We start from the raw sequence: 18,157 nt of genomic DNA, 5'->3' as shown, positions 1-18,157 counted from the left end.
ACTCTGTCCCACACTGTCTCCACTTTCCAGTCTCTCCTGCCCAGACTTTCTCTCCCCTATCGCTCCCCTACTCTATATCTCAACACTCACCACTCCCTCACATCCACCTCTCTTTCTCCAGCACTCACTTTCTCCCCAAATCTCTCTCTGTACCCCACTCTCACTCTCTGATCCCCACTCTCACAGTCTAACCCACACTATCTCTCTCGCCCCCAATCTCTCTCCCTCCCACTCCTTTTCTAGCTATCCCTTCCCTTCTCTTTCTTTCCACAAGCCGTCCAGTTCTCTCCCCCTCTCTCTGTACCTTCTCCCCACTCTCTCGCTCCACTCCTTTTTCTCTGTGCCCTCTTTCTCTCTTTCCCCTCCCACACTCTCTCGTTCACTCTTTGTCACTGCCACCCTCTCTCCTCCCTCTACCTTTCGCTCTCTCCCTCTTCCTTCTCTCTCTCTACGTCCTTCCATCTCTCTCCACCTCCCTGTATTCCCCGTCTCTCTTGCTCCTCCCTTCTTTCTCTCCCCTCCACTTCCAACTCTCTCGCTCCATCTCCCCTCACTCTCTCTACCTCTCCCCGACTCCCTCTCTTTCTCTCTACCCCGTCCTCCCAATCTCCATCATTTCCCCTCCCTGCTCTTCCCCCTCACTCTCTCTCCATCTCTCCTTTTTACACTCACCTCCCTCTCTCTCTCCTGATCCATCGCTCCCTGCGCCCTCCCGCTCGCTCTTTCCGCACGTTTCTTTGTCTTCCCCGTCTTTCTTTCTCTGCCTCCCTCTTTCTCATCAAGCCCTCTCTATCCACCCCCTCTCTCCACTTTCCTCTTCTCCTCCCTTTTATTATCTCCCCAACTCTCCCCATTCTCTGTCGCTCCTCTTCCCCTCTATTACATTGTCTGCCTGCCTGCTCCCTCTGTCTCACATCCCTGTCTCACTCTCCCCCACTCATTCTCTCTCATTATCTCCGACTCACTTACTCTCTCTTACCCTCTTTCCTCCCTGTTTATCTGTCTCCCTCCACCATTCTTTCTCCCGCCTCCTTCTTTCTCACTCCGCCTACTTTGTCTCCGCCCATCTCTCTCTCTCTCACCCTCTCCAGTCTCTTTGACCCTCTCCCCACTCGCTCTCCCCTCACTCAAATCACCCCACCGTTTCTCGCTGTCCTACCTCTTTATCAGTTTCTCCCTTGTCACGCTCCCTCTCGAACCCATCCCCTCTCTCTCTCCCCTCAATCACTCATCATTCTCCGCCCACTTTCTCCCCCCACTCCATCTCTACCTCCTCACTTCCCCTCCATCTATCTCTCTCTCTTTCTCTGCTCCCACCCTCTCGCCCCGCTCTCTCTCTCTCCATCACATCCCTCCTTTACGTTCTCATATCCCACATTGCTGTCTGTCAGTCCCGCCACGCGCTCTCTCACCCTCACTCCCCTCTCTCCCCTCTCTCTCACACTGTCTCTCGCGCACACAGTTTCTCCCTCCCCCAACAACCTCTGTCTCGCTCCATTCTCTCCCTCTCCCCATGGTCTCTCTCTCCCATTCACTATCTCTCTCCCCATTCTCTCTCCTCTCACTTTCTTTGTATCTTCCTCCCCAACCCTCTCTCCCCTCACTTTCTCTCTCTGTCATCACTTCCCTCTCACAACTCTCGCTCTCCCACAATCGGCCCTCTCTTCATCCCCCCTCTCTCAACCTCTCCCACTCCCATCCTTCCCATCCTCCCCATCCTCTTTCTCCATTGTCTTTCCTTTCTCTCTGTTTCTGGTCCCTTCTTCCCTCTTTCTTCCTTTCCCTCTCCCCTCTCTCCTACCCCCAACCCACACACACTCATTCTCTCCCCCACTCTCTCTACCTGACTCTGTCTCACTCCATTCTCTTTCTCTCCAGCGCTCTTTTCCCTACTCTCTCATTCTCTCTCCATCTCTTTCTCAACCTCCGCACTCTCTATTCGATCCAATTTTCTCTCTCTCTCCACACCTCTCAACTGATGATCTCTCTCCCCCTCACTCACTCGTCCCCCTCTCCCTCTCTCTCCATTTCCACGCTCTTTTCACCACTCTCTCTCCCCAAATCCCTCTCTCCCTGCAGGGCTCCCCGACTCTATCTCTCTCTACTTCCCAATCTCTCTCCTCGTCTCTCGGTCTCCAACCACTCTCTGTCTACCTTACGCACTCCATCTCTCCCATACTCACTCTTTTCCCCCCACTCTTACTGTCAATCCCTATATCGTTCTCGACCTGCCCACATTGTCTGCTTCACTCCACTTTATCTCTGACCACTAACCCCCTCCATACCAAATCTCATTCTCTCTCCCACACTATTTTCTTCCTTCACATTCTCGCACTCTCCCATTCCATCTCGCTGCACTCTCTCTGTGTGTGTCCCACTCCACCTCTGTCTCTCCCCGTCGCTCCCCCTCTCTCCATCCTCCCATTTTCTTTCCATGTCTATCTGTCACTTTGGTCCTCCTCTCACGTCATGCCCCTCCCTCTCACTCCCCAACTCTCTCCCCCACCCCTTTCTCTGCCACATTCCCTTTCTGTCCTTCTCAATCCATCACTCTCTCCCCATCTCTCGCCCCCCTCTCTCTAACCCATCTCTATGCTCGCCTCTCTTCTCTGACCCCCTCTCTCCCTCTCTCTTCCTCCTCCTCTGTCTCTACCCCCTATCCTTCTCTCTCACTCACCCTCCCTCTGTCCTCACCCTTCTTCTCCCTCTCTCGCCCTCTCTCCTGGTCTGTCCACCCACTCAATCTCCCATCGTATTTCTTTCCCTCTCTCACCTCCTCCCCCTCCCTTTCTCTCTTCACCCTCACTCCCTCTCACCCTGTCTGTATCTCTGACTCTCCCTTTCCTTATCAGTCTTCCTCATCACCCTTCCTCTCTCGCCCCCTTCTCTGTCTCTACCCACACCTTCTCTTCGCCTTCCACTCTCTCACCCACTCGCTCCCTCTCTCTAGCTCCCTTCCCTCACTCCCTCCTGTGTCTCTGTCTCTCTCTCTCTGCCGTTTTTCTCTCCACCCCTCCCTCTCTCCCTCACTCCCTCTGTCTCCCCACTCCCTCATTCTCCCCTACTCCATCGAGTACTATTGCTCCCTCCTTTCTCTCACTCCCTCTCTCTCCCCTCTACCTTCTGACTCTCGCCTCCCTCTTTCTCGCTCCCCATCTCTTTAACCCCTTTTCCCTCCCTCACTCCGCCTTTTCTATCTCTACCCCAACCCTCTCTTCTCCTCACTCTCACCCTCTCGCTCTCTCTGTCTTCCTTTTCCCTGTGTTTTCTCTCTCTCTGCCTATGTCTCTCTCTCTCCCCATATTTCTCTCTGTACCCCTCGCTCTATTTCCCCACTCCCTATGTTTCCCCACTCCCTCTCTTTCACCTATTCCGTCTGGCACTGTAGATCCTCCCTTTCTTTCTCTCTCTCCTCCTTTCCTCTTGCTCCTCCTCCCTCTCTCTCCTCACGTCCCTCTCCGTCTCTCCCCCTCCCTCTATGATCCCACTGGCTCTCTATCACCCATCTCTCCTTCACTCTCTCCCCGTCCCTCAATCTGTCTTTCTCCCTCCTTGTCTGCCTCCCCTCTCCCTCTCCCCACCCCCAACACCTCTCTCCAACCGACTGTCTGTCTTTTTCTCCAAGCGTTCCCTGCTCTCTCTCTCTCGCTGACCCCTCCATCTCGGTCTCTCCGTCTCTTTATATGTCCCCTCAATGTCTCTCCTGTTCCTCACTCTCTCTCTCTCTATCTGCCCCAAACTCTGTCTCTCCCCTTCTTTTCTCTCCCTTACATCCTCCGTTTTCCCATCTCCTCTCTCCACCACACTTTCTCTCCCCACACTCTATCCTGCACTTTCTCTCTCCTAAGCAAATCTCACCCTCTCTCTTTTTCTCCGCACCAACCACACTCTCTCCACTTTCGAGTACCATTCTCCCAACAACCTCTCTCTCCCCCATTCTATTTCCCCCTTCAAATTGCCACTCTTCCGGCCACACTCTCTCTCTCCCCAACACTCTCTTTCTCATCATTTCGCACTTTCTTCGCATCCCTGCCTCTCCATCAAACTTCGAGGAGAAAGTGAGGTCTGCAGATGCTGGAGATCAGAGCTGAAAATGTGTTGCTGGAAAAGCACAGCAGATCAGGCAGCATCCAAGGAGCAGGATATTCGACGTTTCGGGCATAAGCCCTTCTTCAGGAATGAGGAAAGTGTGTCCAGCAGGCTATGATAAAAGGTAGGGGGAGGGACTTGGGGGAGGGGCGTTGGAGATGCGATAAGTGACAGGAGGTCAAGGGGAGGATGATAGGCCGGTGTGGGGTGGGAGCGTAGAGGTCAGGAAGAAGATTGCAGGTTAGGAAGGCTGTGCTAAGTTCGAAGGATTTGACTGAGGCAAGGTGGGGGGAGGGAAAATGAGGAAACTCGAGAAATCTGAGTCCATCCCTTGTGGTTGGAACTCTCTCCCGTGTCCCCCTCTCTCTCTCCCCTCCTTCTCTGCCTCTTCCACTTCCTCCATCTGTTGCCATCTCTCCCTCTTTCCCCAATCTCGCTCTCGCTCCCACCTGTCTCTCTCTCTCTCTCTCTCCTCCTCTCTCTCAACCCCTCTTTCTCTGCCCTTTACCTCCCCTTCTGTCTTGCCCCCTCAGCTCTCTCTCGCCCAACTTCTCTCCTGCTCTCTCTCCACTCCATCTCTCCACCCTATCTTAGTTCTCACCTCTCTACGTTTTTCAACACCTCCTCTCACTCTATCATTCCCCCGCACACCTCTTTATCTCGCCCTTGATCTCCTTTTTCGCTCCCAACCCTCTCCCTCTCTCTCCAACCACTCTCTACCTCTCTCTCCCCACCGTCACCCGCGCTATCCTCGTCCTACTCCCTCTCTCCCCCTCCCTTGCTGTCTCTCCCTATCTCTACCTCCCTCAGCCTTCGAACTTTCTCCTCCCTCTCCCTTTCCGTGCACCTCTCTCTATCCCTCCCCTCACTCTCTTTCTCTTCCTTCTCATCTTTCCCCAACTCGATGTCTATCCCCGCCCTCATTTAATCCCCCTCGCTACCTTTCTCTCTATCTCCACTCCAATCTCTCAACCCTTCCTTCTCTCTATCTACCGTCAGCTTCTCTCATCTCACTCTGTTTCCCGTCCCTCCTCTCTCTCCTCTCTCTCATTCTCTCTCCTCTTCTTACTTTTCGCCACACCTGCCTATCTATGCCCACGCCCTCTCACTCCCCACTCCAACTCGCATTGACGCTCTGCATCCCATCTCTGTCTCCCTCATCTTTCTGTCTCACGTTCTTCTCCCATACTCTCTCTCTTCCCTCCCCCTCACTTTCTGTCTGCCCTCTGGGTCTCCCTCTCCACTCCCCCTCTCTCTGCTCCCTCTCCTCTCTCTCTGCTCACCTCCGCAATCACTCTCACCCTCCTCTCTCTCCCTACACTCCCCCCTCTCTTCCCCTCACTGTCTGTTCCCTCACTCTGTTTACCCAGTCTCACTTCCTACATTCGCTCTCTCCTCATTATCTCTCTCCACATTCTCTTCCTACCCCATTCTCTCTCCCCACACTCACTCTCCCTCCGTCCCACACTCTCGCGACCACTCTCTCTTCCTCCCACTTTCTCTCTCACCCCTCTCAATCCTTCTCTCTGTGCCCCATCTTTCCTGCCCTCCTTCTTTCTCTCTCTCCCTCCCTCCCTTATTCCCTCTCTGCCATTCTCCCTCTCCCTCCATTTCTCCATCCTTCTCTGCGTGACAGTTTCCCTAAACACTCTCCCGTCTCCGCATTCCCTTCCCCTCTCTAGCCAACTCTCTCTTCCTCTCCCACACTCTTCCCACCCGCGCTCTCCCCCTCAATCTCTCCCTACCTCCCTCTTTCTTGCGCACTCTCTCCCCTACCATTTCCCTCTCCACTTCCCCTGTTACCCTTCACGCTTCTGGTATTGATTAATGAGTGAATTTGATTGATTGATGAATTTGGGTAAAAGGATATTTCAGCACATTTTTCAGCTGTTGTCTGAACTTAGTCTGGGTCACAGCATAAATCGCGGTATTTGTGCAACAACTGAGGAGCTGCTGCATGAAACCCAATTCCTGCTCAAAGTAATGGAGATACACAGATTTATAGCCAACACGATACATCCGTCCCCATATGGAAAAGATCATTAACGTTGACCATAACAGGATGAAATTGGCCGAGATCACAAACAGTAAAATGATAGATTTTTTTCGGTTTCTCATTTCTGTGTCAGACTGAGCGTCGCCATTGGTGTGAGCGCGGAGTCTCCTCCGGGCTCTGCTGGTCACTAAAATGTGTCTGACGGTGAAAACATTGAGCAGTAGAATCAGGAGAAATGGGAGAGCCGGTGTTAGAATATGGTGGAGAAATTCGATTGTGGCCCAGACACGGGAGAAATAAACAGCGCTTGTTACATCACAAAACCAGGGGGAGTTCCACAGCTGATACCGAGCTGTAAACATGAAATACCAGAAAATGTTCTTTAAACAGCTCAGCACAGTCACTGCTCCCAGAACCACAGCCGCCGTTTTCTCACTGCAATATTTACTTTTCAGCTTCTGGCAACAAATGGCCACAAACCGATCAAAGGTGAAAGTGACGGTGAACCAGACAGAGCAGTCAGTGGCTGCATAAAGCAGGGCAGCGTGGATATTACACACCGGGACGGAGTACACCAGGAAATAAAACTGTTCGACATAAACAATGGGAATGTGTCTCAGGATCAGGTCGAGGATAATAACCAACAAATCTGCCGCTGCCATGGCCCCCAGGTAACGTCTGACACATGGAGACAATCCACAATCTTTATAAAGCAGGACGTAGATCGTCACAACGTTAACTGCGAGAAAGGAAAACAAACACATTAACCACCAGCCTGGAGGCAGTTTGATTAGGAACCAGTTGGATTTTCAAATATGTCTCTGTATTCAGAGATTTAACATAATAATTGGAGCTGAAATAACAAATGGGAAGATTTGAATTACTGACAAAAATGCGATATAAAACTCAAGGAATCCACCCTCACCAATCACATAGAGACACGCCCATAAGAACAGATGGTTTCGAGAACTTTTCCAAACATCAATCACTCGAGAGTAGACACAGGCCACTTCTTTCCAGTTGAGAATGAAAACGTTGCTCTCCTGAAGGATTCTCTCCAAGTTCCTTGAAGATCAATGGAGTTTGAAAATTTCAGTCTTTTCGTCTAAATTGTGTTCGATCCTCTGTCCTGAAGAAATGCAAACGTTGTGAAAACACTTTCATCTCTTTGACTGCCTGACGGGAGTTTGGAACAGTGCATCCTTTTTCATGGAATCGGATGTCTTCCCTCTGGATCTGATCGTTTGTTCAATTCACTGTCTTATGTCCACAAACCATGCCACATGTCGAATGTTCTAGACAATGTCAGCAATAGAATGAGGGGTACAGAATGTTCCAGGGAGTATCAGATTTGGAATGCGGGTACAGAATGTCCTGGGGTTGTCAGTTATGGGATGGTGGGTACAGACAGTTCCAGAGAATGTCAGTTATGGAATGTCGGGTACAGAATATTCCAGGAAATCTTCCACAGTTACACCTGCACAATTTCCACCCTTTTCTCCACTACATCGATGCCTGTGTCCGCGCCACCTCTTGCTCCCACGAGGAGGTTGAACACTTTATCAAATTCACAACACATTCCACTCCGACCTCATCTTCATCTGGACAATCTAGGATATCTCCCTCCCCTTCCAGGGACATCGTCATCACCTCCCACCCCTTCCAGGACCTTTCCATCTCCATCTCCAGTGATTGACTAACCATGAATATCCATTACAAGCCCACCGACTACCACAGCTACCTTGGAAACAACTTCTCCCACGCTGCCTCCTGCAATAACGCTATCGCTCCGTTCCTCGGACTCTGCCACATCTGTTCTCAGGATGACAAATCCCACCCTAGAACCCCACCCCTCCCAACGCAACAAAAAAAGACAAATCCCTCTGTTCCACAGCTTCCACCCTGCCAACCTCCTTATAGATCCCATCATCCTCCACCAACTTTGCTACCGACGAAATGAATCAACCACCAGAGATATATTTCCCTCCCCACCCGTATCATGGTTTCGCAGAGACCATTCATTCATGACTTACTCGTCAAGTCCATACCTTCCAGCAGCCCTCAGCCTACTCCCGGCACTTTGCCCAGCCACCACAAGAAGTGAAAAAACTGTGTTCACACTTCCACCCACACCTTCATCCAAAGCCCCAAAGGATCCTTCAAATTCCAACAAAAATTTACCTTCACCTCCACTAATGTCATCTACTGTGTCCGTAGCTGACGATGCGGTATCCTTTATATCACACAGGCATAACACCAACTTGCGGATCGCTGCAGAGAAAATCTCTGCTGCACCTGCACGAAATAACACATCCAGTGGCTGAACACTTTAACTCCACCTCTCAATCCTCCAAGGACATGCAGCTTCTGGGCTTCTCCATCGCCAAATCCTTGCCACTTGACGCCTGGAGGAAAATCGCCTCATATTTCACTTGGGACCCTTCAACCAATTGGAATCAATGTAGGTTTTACTAGTTTCCTCATTTCCCTTAAACCCCACCCAACATTATCCACGTCCCAATCTTCGAACTCGGCACTGCCCTCTTGACCTGTCCATCACCTTTCCCATCTATCTGCTCCACACTCCTCTGCGACCAATCGCATCTCCCTCATCTGTTGTCACATTCTCAACTACCTTACCCCAAGCCTCAGCCCCCTCTCATTTATTTGTCAGCCCACAAACCCACAAGCAGACCACCTGATGAAAGGTGTACGCCCGAAACGTCGATTCTCCTGCTTCTCAGATACTGCCTGACCTGCTGTGCTTTTCCAGCACCACAGTCCCGATCTCGTAACAGTCCGACACCATCATACTTACAAAATCAGATATGACGGGGAATGATTCATAATCCCAAGCACTATTCTGGGTATATCCTGTCTCACTGGCAGGACAGGCCTACCACTGGTGGGCACACCGTGAGATGCAGTCAGGAAGGAGTTACCATGCAATTCCCCAACTTTGATTCAAGAGCCAGGGAAACCTCATGGGAACAAGTCAAACATGGTCAAGAAAATCGTCTGATGATGGTCATCTCATACCCTCTACCCCGCCCGCCGGTGATAATTGTATTCCCTACGTTGTTGAAAAGAAATCAAAGCAGCCCTCACGGTGACAAGGACACAGAACGTACCTTAAGTGTGGGACTGTAATGTCCATTATCAGGATTGTCTCAAGGCCCACCACTGACTGCGTAGGGAGAGTCCTCAAGCACATACCGACCACAGTGTGGGAATTGAAGGGTAAACCAAAAAGAGCGAAACATTCTCACCAAACTACTTGCCGTATCTGAAGGAACAGCCAGCACATACTCCTGTTCGCTGGGGAAGTCTCAGACTCAGATGAAGATAACGCCGACTGTGTTGTGTGGCACTAAATCCTGTAAAGTGGGTCATACTTCTAAATAACTGAACAAATGGAAACTGGGCATTCATGAGGCACTGTGTGCTATTAGCAGCTGCAACAGCAATGGTCTTCCCTCCATCATAAAATCAGAAGTGGACTGTTCACGGATGGTCCCAACATGTCCAGCACCGTTCACAACTACACCTATACTGAAGCAGGATTTTCAGCCCATCAAGAGTTTAAAACAGGAATTTGACGATAGCAGAAAGCTGTGCGCACCACAGCAGTTCATTGATCTATCAACCCGGACTGGATATCTGTCCAGCACCAGGAGCTATGCAGACATTGCCAGCACATTGATCTATACACCTGGACTAGATATCTGTCCAGGACCAGGAGCGATGCAGACCAGAGAAGTGCATTGATCTATAAATCCAGACTCGATATTCTCGAGCACGGGGAGCTGTGCAGACTGCGAAAGTGCATTGATCTATAAACCAGGAATAGATATCTGTACAACACCGGACGCTGTGCAGACCACAGCAGCGCATTAATCTATAAACCGGACTTTATATCTGTCCAGCACCGGAGTTGCGATCCTGGACCTTTGGCCTCAGACTTCGGGTGATCATCCTCAACCTGGACATAGCGATATGCAGCAACAGACAGTGGCCGAGCAGAGGCTGATAGGCAAGTTCGGTACCTTTGAGGATAGTGTCAAACGGGACATTGTGTTCATGTCACATACAGTTGACCCCACTTCTCTACTTACACACAAACACACATACACCCACAGACACAGTCAGATACCTACACAGACACACGCTTCTGTAGACAATCACACACCCCAACAGACACATGCACTCCCACAGACCCATCCTCTCACACAGACCCTCTCTCAATCGTAAGCTGTCTCTCCTAAGCTGTGGGCGGCACGGTGGCCCAGTGGTTAGCACTGCTGCCTCACAGCGCCTGAGACCCGGGTTCAATTCCCGACTCAGGCGACTGACTGTGTGGAGTTTGCACATTCTCCACGTGTCTGCGTGGGTTTCCTCCGGGTGCTCCGGTTTCCTCCCACAATCCAAAGATGTGCGGGTCAGGTGAATTGGCCATGCTAAATTGCCCGTAGGTAAGGGGTAAATGTAGGGGTATTGGTGGGTTGCGCTTCGGCGGGTCGGTGTGGTCTTGTTGGGCCGAATGGCTGTTTCCACACTGTAAGTAATCTGATATAATCTAATGTAATCCTAAGCTAACACATAAACACCCACACTCACACCAAAACATATGCCATCTCACAGGTCTACACCCGTTTACACTCACACTCTCTCACATACACATACACACAGATTCTCAGAGACACTCATACCGCCCCGCTTCCAACACTAACACACACATAAACGTCTATGGGGTGAATTTGAATATGAAGAATTACATTTTATTTTGCTCAAAAACTGCATGAATCCTGGTAAGATTATGCAAATCCATTTTTTAGAAACAGAATTAGTCTGAAAACTGGGGCGCAGACAGCCTCACGCAGGGTACCTCACTCCTTCAATACAATTTCTGGAACAACATGGCAACTATTGTTAAAGTTCATTTGAGAATATAACTTCAAAATGTTCTGGGATTTACAAACGAAAGAGTTCAAATCAACACGGACTATCTAAAAAAAAAGTGAGTATTAACAAACAGTCCAGATATTTTGCAATACATCATTTCATTTCGTCACACTGTAAAACTTTGCGTTGAATTCTGTGTCTTATGATCTTATACTCCACAAGCACCTGATGAAGGAGCAGCGCTCCGAAAGCTAGTGCTTCTACATAAACCTGTTGGACGACAACCTGATGTTTTGTGGTTTTTAACTAGTGAGAAAATAGGGCTGCATAAAAGTCAAACAGGCATTTATATATGGGTCCAGGGGATGATGAATTAGGTTTATTCATTTTATTGCCACAAAAACTCACATGAGAACAGTAAAAAGCTTGCAAGTGACACAACCTTCGGTAAAAAAAAAAATCCCCTCCAGCCAAAAGTACAGATTCGTGTTACAAAGCAGAAAAATAAAGAAAATAAATATAGAAAAATATATTATTGCCCTTTCTATAAAGCTGGAAAAAACAGAAACATAGTTAACAGTTCAACAATACACGCCATAAGTGCCTGTCCATGCTGGGTGCACACTCCTCTCAAGGACTCGGCCTCCCCCTACTCCGCTGCTTTGCAGCCTGCTCCTGCTCGATAGCTGAGGTTCCACATGAAAATATCGTGTCAGTATTTACTGTGGAGAAAGATATGGAAGCGAGGGAACTCGGGGAAATAAACCCATGCAGCATTGGTTTGAAACTAGGCTGCATTAGAGAAGAGGAACTGCTGGAGATCTGAAAATGCATAACCGTCGATAAATAACCAGGGCTTGTTTATATATCCCAGGACGTTGAGGGAAGCTCGGGAAGAAATTGTGGACCCTTTGGTTGTGATATTTGTATCATTCCGCAGAATTCTAAGGAAGAGTCACTGGATCTGAAACGTTAACTCTGATTTCTCTGCATACATTCTGCTAGACCTACTGAGTTTTCCCAGTATCTACTGGTTGTTTTTCGTAATTTACAGAATCTGCAGTTCTTCCAGAATTGATTGACAGCCAGGGACCAGGCGGTGGAGGACTGGAAGACAGTTAATGTTGTGACATTATTTTTAAAGATTGTTGCAACGAAAACCCACAGAACTACAGATCAGTGAATCTAATGCCAGGGGTGGGAAATCATTTGGCGGAGATTCTGAGAGACTGGATCTACATGCATTTGGAAAGGCAAGGACGGATCTTGGATAGTCACTTAGGCGTTTTGTGTGGGAAATGTTATCTCTTAATCTTGACTAAATTTCTTAAAGGAGTGGTCAAGAAGATAGGTGATGGTGAAGCAACACACGGTGTTTTCATCGAATTTAATGAGGCCTAACAGTGTTCTGCATGGTAGCCTGGTTAATACGGTTAGATCACAGGGGATCAGTCAGATCTAGCCGAATAGATACAAAATTGGCTTGACAGTAAGAGACAGACGGTGCTGGGAGTGATTTGTTGTGACTAACGGCGTGTGCTGGGCTCAGTGTTATTCGTTATTTTTATAAATTAATTGAATGAGAATAGACAAAATATGGATAGGTAAGTTTGCAAATCGAGATTATGATGAACTGGGCCAGTGGGCAGAGGAATGGCAATGGAGTTTCATGCAATAAATGCAAGGTATTGCATTTTGTTCGACAAATCAGGGCAGCATTTACACTGTTAACGGTCGGGCCCTTAGGACTGTTGTCATTTAGACAGATCCAGGAGTGCAGGTACGAAGTTCTGTGAAAATGGAGTCGCATGTATACAGGACAGTGACGAAGGCATTAGGCACGCTTAACTTTAACAGTTAGAACATTGAGTTTAGAAGTTGTGACCTCATGTTGTGGCTGGACAAGAGAATGGTCAGGCCACATTTGGAGTACTGAGTATGATTCTTGTCGTCCTGCTATAGGAAGAATGGTTTAAACTAGACAGGGGGCACAAATATTTAAAATGATGTGATGGGAGTTTCTGAGATTTAAAGACGCCCAGAATGACTTGGGAAGGTTTTCCCTTTTGGGTAGGAGACTTTGGATGATCTCACAGAGGGTTATACAATCATGAGAGGACTGGATAGGGTGGATAGCCTTGTCCTTTTCTTCCGGGAAGAGGTGCTCAAAACCAAAGGGCACAGTTTTAACGTGAGAGCAGAGAGATTTAAAAGGGATATAAGAGGTACGTACATTGTGCTGTGTAGTGCAATGAGCTCTCAGAGGAAGCGGAACGGGGGATACAATTACAGCATTGAAAAGACAATTGGATGGATACATGAAGAGGAAAGGGTTAGAGTGGCATCTGCCAAATGCATGCAAATCAGATTAATTCAGTTAAGGAAACCTGGTGATCATGGACAAGTTGGGTCAAGGGTCTGTTTGAGTCTTTTTTTTACTTAAGACTCTATGACTTCATAGCTCCTCTTTCATCAAAAATTCTTTGTTGGCCTCAATTCATTTCTTGGTCAAAAGTTCAAAGATCGAGCTCCTCTTAATTTGAAGGAGGATTCCTAACAATGATGTAGTAATGTAGACGACAGCAGCATCAAAAACAGAATTGCATTCAATCACAATCTGTGACTCCATGTCCGAGATAATACCTCAGTCTACCATTCTCAGCATGCCACTGAGCCATGGTTCAGTAACGAGTGTGGGTGAACAAGCCCAGGTCAGAACCATGTGATCCTAAACCTGATGACAACCCATAAAAGCTACCACAATTTTGACTGGTTATATACTAAACAGCAGAACGAACATTTGATGGAGAGAGTGAAATTATTTCAAGACAAGCAGATCAGATTGAAGATCTGCCGTCCTGCCACATCCAGTCACAAATGGTGATTGACGAATAAACAGCGTATTGGAGGAGATGACTCCACAAATATTCTCATCCTGAATATGGAACAGCCCGATGCATCAATGTAAAAGAAAAGAATGCAGTATCTGCACTGTCCTTAGCCAGAAGTGTTGAGTGGATGATCAATCTCACCCTCGTCATGATGCCCACAGAATCACACATGCCAGTCTTTAACCATTTCGATTCGATGCATATCACGTGAAGGAAGAGCTGAACACAGGAGATACGACAAAGCCAATGGGGCCTGACATTGTAATATTTCTGCAGTAGGACTGAAGACCTGTGTTGCACAACAAGCCGTGTACCTGGGGAAGCTGTTTCATTCCAGCTTCTGTTCCATCACAGCAGTCACATTGGTGGAATTTTTTTTGGCATAGCTGTGAAGCATCATATAAATAACCTGCACAGTGTGGTTTCCGATAAGACCCCATGTGAAGATGGTGCTGTTGTGAAAAATCACTGGATTGCTAATCCAAACCAGTTTAATCCTGTGTCAGCAGTTGGAAGTTAACAACAATTAATAAAATAACAAGATCTAAAATCTGGTGTCAGTAGCAGAGACCATGAAGCCAAAGTCGATTGCAAACTCCAATTTGCTTTCCCACTGTACTTTCAGGAAACAAATCTCCCGTAATTTCCTTGTCTGGCCTAAAAGTTACTCCAGATACACAGTCATGTGATATAGCCTTCAATGGTGTCTGAAACGACCAACTGTACCAAACTGCCCCAAAATGTGAAAGGATAAATACGGGCAGAACAACTGGCACCAGCCTCAGTCTCAGAAAAGTGTACGGGAAACACAGTCCTGTCAATCTTGCAGATACATCCTTCCTAACATCTGAGAGCTGTGACAGCATTTGCAGAGCTTTCCCACAGACTGCACATAAAACATCGGGAAATGTATAAGACATTCAACTCATTGAGCCTCTCCTATGATAATCCATGTGACAATATCCCTTCCCCCGACCCCCGACACCCACCTCCACAATATACAAGTACATTAACGTGATTAACCGTTTTAAAACCAAAAAAAAAATGTATTAATCCCTTTGGTCCATTATGTTTTCCACCAAATTCCAAAAATGATGGCTAATCCTGTATCTTCACAAAGTGCGCCTGCTCTCGCCCCATCGCTTTAGAGTCCAGAAATCATTATTAATATTCAGTCCCTCGGCATCTACAGCCTTCTCTGGGTGAGAATTCCACAGGCTCACCAGTCTCTGACTGAAGATATTTATCCTCTTCTCATTGCAGATTTGCCTGCCTCTACCTAATACTGTAGCCACTTTTTTTTAAGAAGTCCTGACCAGGGAAATTATCATCCGTGCTTCCAACCTGTCTCATTCTGGTAGAGGTTTGCATATTTCACTGAGATTTCTACTCATTTTCCTAAGCCCCATCGAATAATGTACCAGTCGACCCAAACTCTGCTCCCACAACAAGCCAGTCATCCCAGATGTCAGTCTGGTCATCCTTCACTGCTCTCCCTCAATGTCAGGTTCGTCCTGTATTAGGTAAAGCGACCAAAATGGCACACAATACTGCATGATGTTCGAGATGGGATCTCATCAATGTCTTGTAGAGCTACAGTAAGACATCCTTACTCCTGAACTCAAATGCCCCAGAAATTAAAGTCCTTACCGCTTTCTGCTCCTGAAACATTGCTTTCAATGACTGCTGTACAAGGAGATTCAGTTCCTTTTAAATGTTGCAGCTACCTACTTGGTGCGTCTGCCAATGCCATTCCAAATATTGTCTTCTATTGTCAGAAATTCTAGCCTGCATTGATCTCCGAAATTCGTGCAGAAGAAATGAAGAATAATGCGCATACATCCCTTTATAGATCAGCATGTTTCAACCAATCCCTTTTAAAATATCAGGCTGCTGTTGTATTGTTCCCATCAATGTGAACAATACCACATCTACCCATGTTGGTCTTCATTTGTTACGTATTTGACCATTCACTCCACTTGATTCAGTCACTGAGCTTTTTCACATTGTCCTCACTCACTCACAATCCCACATCGTTCGACGCTGTCAGTGAGCTTGCAAATGCTTTATTTGATTCTCACAAAGAAGTGTTTGTGATGTTTTGGGAATAACCGGGGCCCAAGGACCGAGCACTGCACTATCCAACGATATTTACACTTCAAAAAAGGGATCCATCTAATCCTATACAGTGTTTCCTGTCAGATCTCCCCATTAAAAAAAAAACTATGTTCATGCATTGGCCACGTTTCGAAAAGATTTGATTTTGCACGCTAGGCTGGGACTTTATCGAATCCTTCCTGAAAACTCAAATGCACTGAATCCATAATGTATCAGACAGTCAGTTTCTTAAAGATGATACTCATTTCATAATTTTATGTTGAGTTTGTCTGTACGCTTTACTTGCAGAGCCAGTCATTTCTCCCATATCGTTTATTTACTAAATTCATTCTATTTCCTTTTATTATCCATGTTTATGTTTCTTCGTCTTGCTGGAATTCTTTTGGTTTATTTTCTTCTGTGAAGACAAAATTGGACTCTTGGCTTCACAGTTCTGCAATTTCCCTGTTCTCCATTCTCTGGTTTCAGACTGTAAGGAATTTGCACTTTTTCTCTCTTATTCTTCCTATTGACATAATTTTAGACGCTATTACAATTCACTCTTATAACCCTTGATTTTGTTCTCTCCAGAAACCGATCAATTTCTGTGTTAAAAGTTCTGAAATGAATGACCTTCCAAAACCACACAATCGCCGTCGCATAGACACTGTACAGTCAGACATGCAGCGTGGTCTACATTAGTTACATCTTCTTACACAAGACCTGCAAACGGGAATGTTATGACACTTCGGATTCGTCCAAATCCGTTTTTAACGGTTGTGATGTTGCCGTGACAACTCCCCACACAGGAGGTACAGTCCAGACCCCAACACTCTTTGGGTGAAAAACGATACCCAAATCCTCTTTGAATTCAAACTATTCACTTTGAAAGTGTGCTGTCGTGTGCTTGACCCTTTGACTAAATAGAGCAACTGCTGTCTATCCACCCTCTCCATGTCCCTGATAATCTATCCTTTCGAATCATGTCCCCCTCAAATTTCCCTTTTCCAAAGCAAATTGCACCAGCTTATGCAGTCTCTCTCTCTTTAGCTCCATCCCAGGGAACATTCTGGTGAATGTTCTTTGAACCCCGTCCAGTGCAATCACATCCTGTGTTGTGGTTCCCAGAACTGCAGACAGTCTTCCATCTTAGCTTAACTAAAGTCCTGTATAACTCTTGCAATTTACGCCTCGTTGAATAAAGACAATGTCTATTGTCCACAATTCTTAACTAGCCCATTATCTTGGCCAGTCACATTCAGGGATCTGTGAAGAAGATCTGAGCTTCGGAGAGTACTGCCATTCATTGAGTATTCCTCTGTGTTTTTATGCTTCTTTCAAAGTGCATCACCTCATATTTATCAGGATTGCATTGCATCTGACATTGATCTGCCATCTATATCTTCCTGTAACATAAGACCTTGCTCCTTACTGTCAAGCGTAAACTTGCTTATCATACTTACTCCACTCCCCTCCACAATCATATCTACCACAAATAATTCATGCCACAAATAATAACTGACACAGCACTGATCCAGCCACTGGTCTCCAGCCACACAAACAGCCTTCTACCGCCACTCTCTGTCTCGTGTCACAAAGACAGTTTTGGAAATAACTTACCACGTTGTACTTCATAACTTAATATTTCATTTTCTTTTTTATTTTTGCAAGTCGGGCTGTGTCAAAGGACTTGCAGAGAAACCATATAATTTCGATAAAGTTCATTGGGCATGACTACCCTCTGATAAAGCCATGCTGACTTTCCCTGATCAATCTTTTCATCTTAAAATCGAGATCAATTTTATCCTTCCGTAGTTTCTCAAACAGTTTCCCGAAGTGTGTTGATACTCACTGGTCTGTAGCTCCCTGATCTATCTACACTACGCTGCCTGCAAAGTGGAAACACATCAGTCCTCGGGCATCTCTCCTCTGACCAAATTTTACTTTAAAATATTGGTAGGGCCTTTTCTCCCTTGTCTCAAACAGCAGAATTGGATAAAACTCATCCAGAGAATATATCCAATCTTATCTAATCCAAAACCATCAGTCCCCGCTCACATCTGACAACAATCTGTTCAAGACCTTCACAGTCAATTCTCAAATCTACTCGAATTCTGTCCCTGGAATCTTCTTCTCCCAAGTAAAACAGATGTGAAGCTCGCATGTAACAATCTATCAATGT

The 18,157-nt window shown here is 47.0% G+C and overlaps 1 long non-coding RNA gene across 1 annotated transcript in view; it reads left to right on the top strand.

Annotated features, from left to right (window-relative positions):
- LOC132817790 (uncharacterized) overlaps positions 1 to 6,620 on the top strand; it is a 231,501-nt gene extending 224,881 nt beyond the window's left edge. The window contains exon 3 of the long non-coding RNA XR_009644922.1: positions 6,541 to 6,620. This is a non-coding gene — a long non-coding RNA (uncharacterized LOC132817790). The remainder of the gene's footprint in view (positions 1 to 6,540) is intronic.
- The last annotated feature ends 11,537 nt before the right edge of the window (positions 6,621 to 18,157 follow it).

Source organism: Hemiscyllium ocellatum, chromosome 8 (assembly GCF_020745735.1).
Source record: "Hemiscyllium ocellatum isolate sHemOce1 chromosome 8, sHemOce1.pat.X.cur, whole genome shotgun sequence".
Lineage (NCBI taxonomy): Eukaryota > Metazoa > Chordata > Chondrichthyes > Orectolobiformes > Hemiscylliidae > Hemiscyllium > Hemiscyllium ocellatum.
Note: the sequence above shows the minus strand (reverse complement) of the source record. Positions and strands in the feature narration are given on the sequence as shown.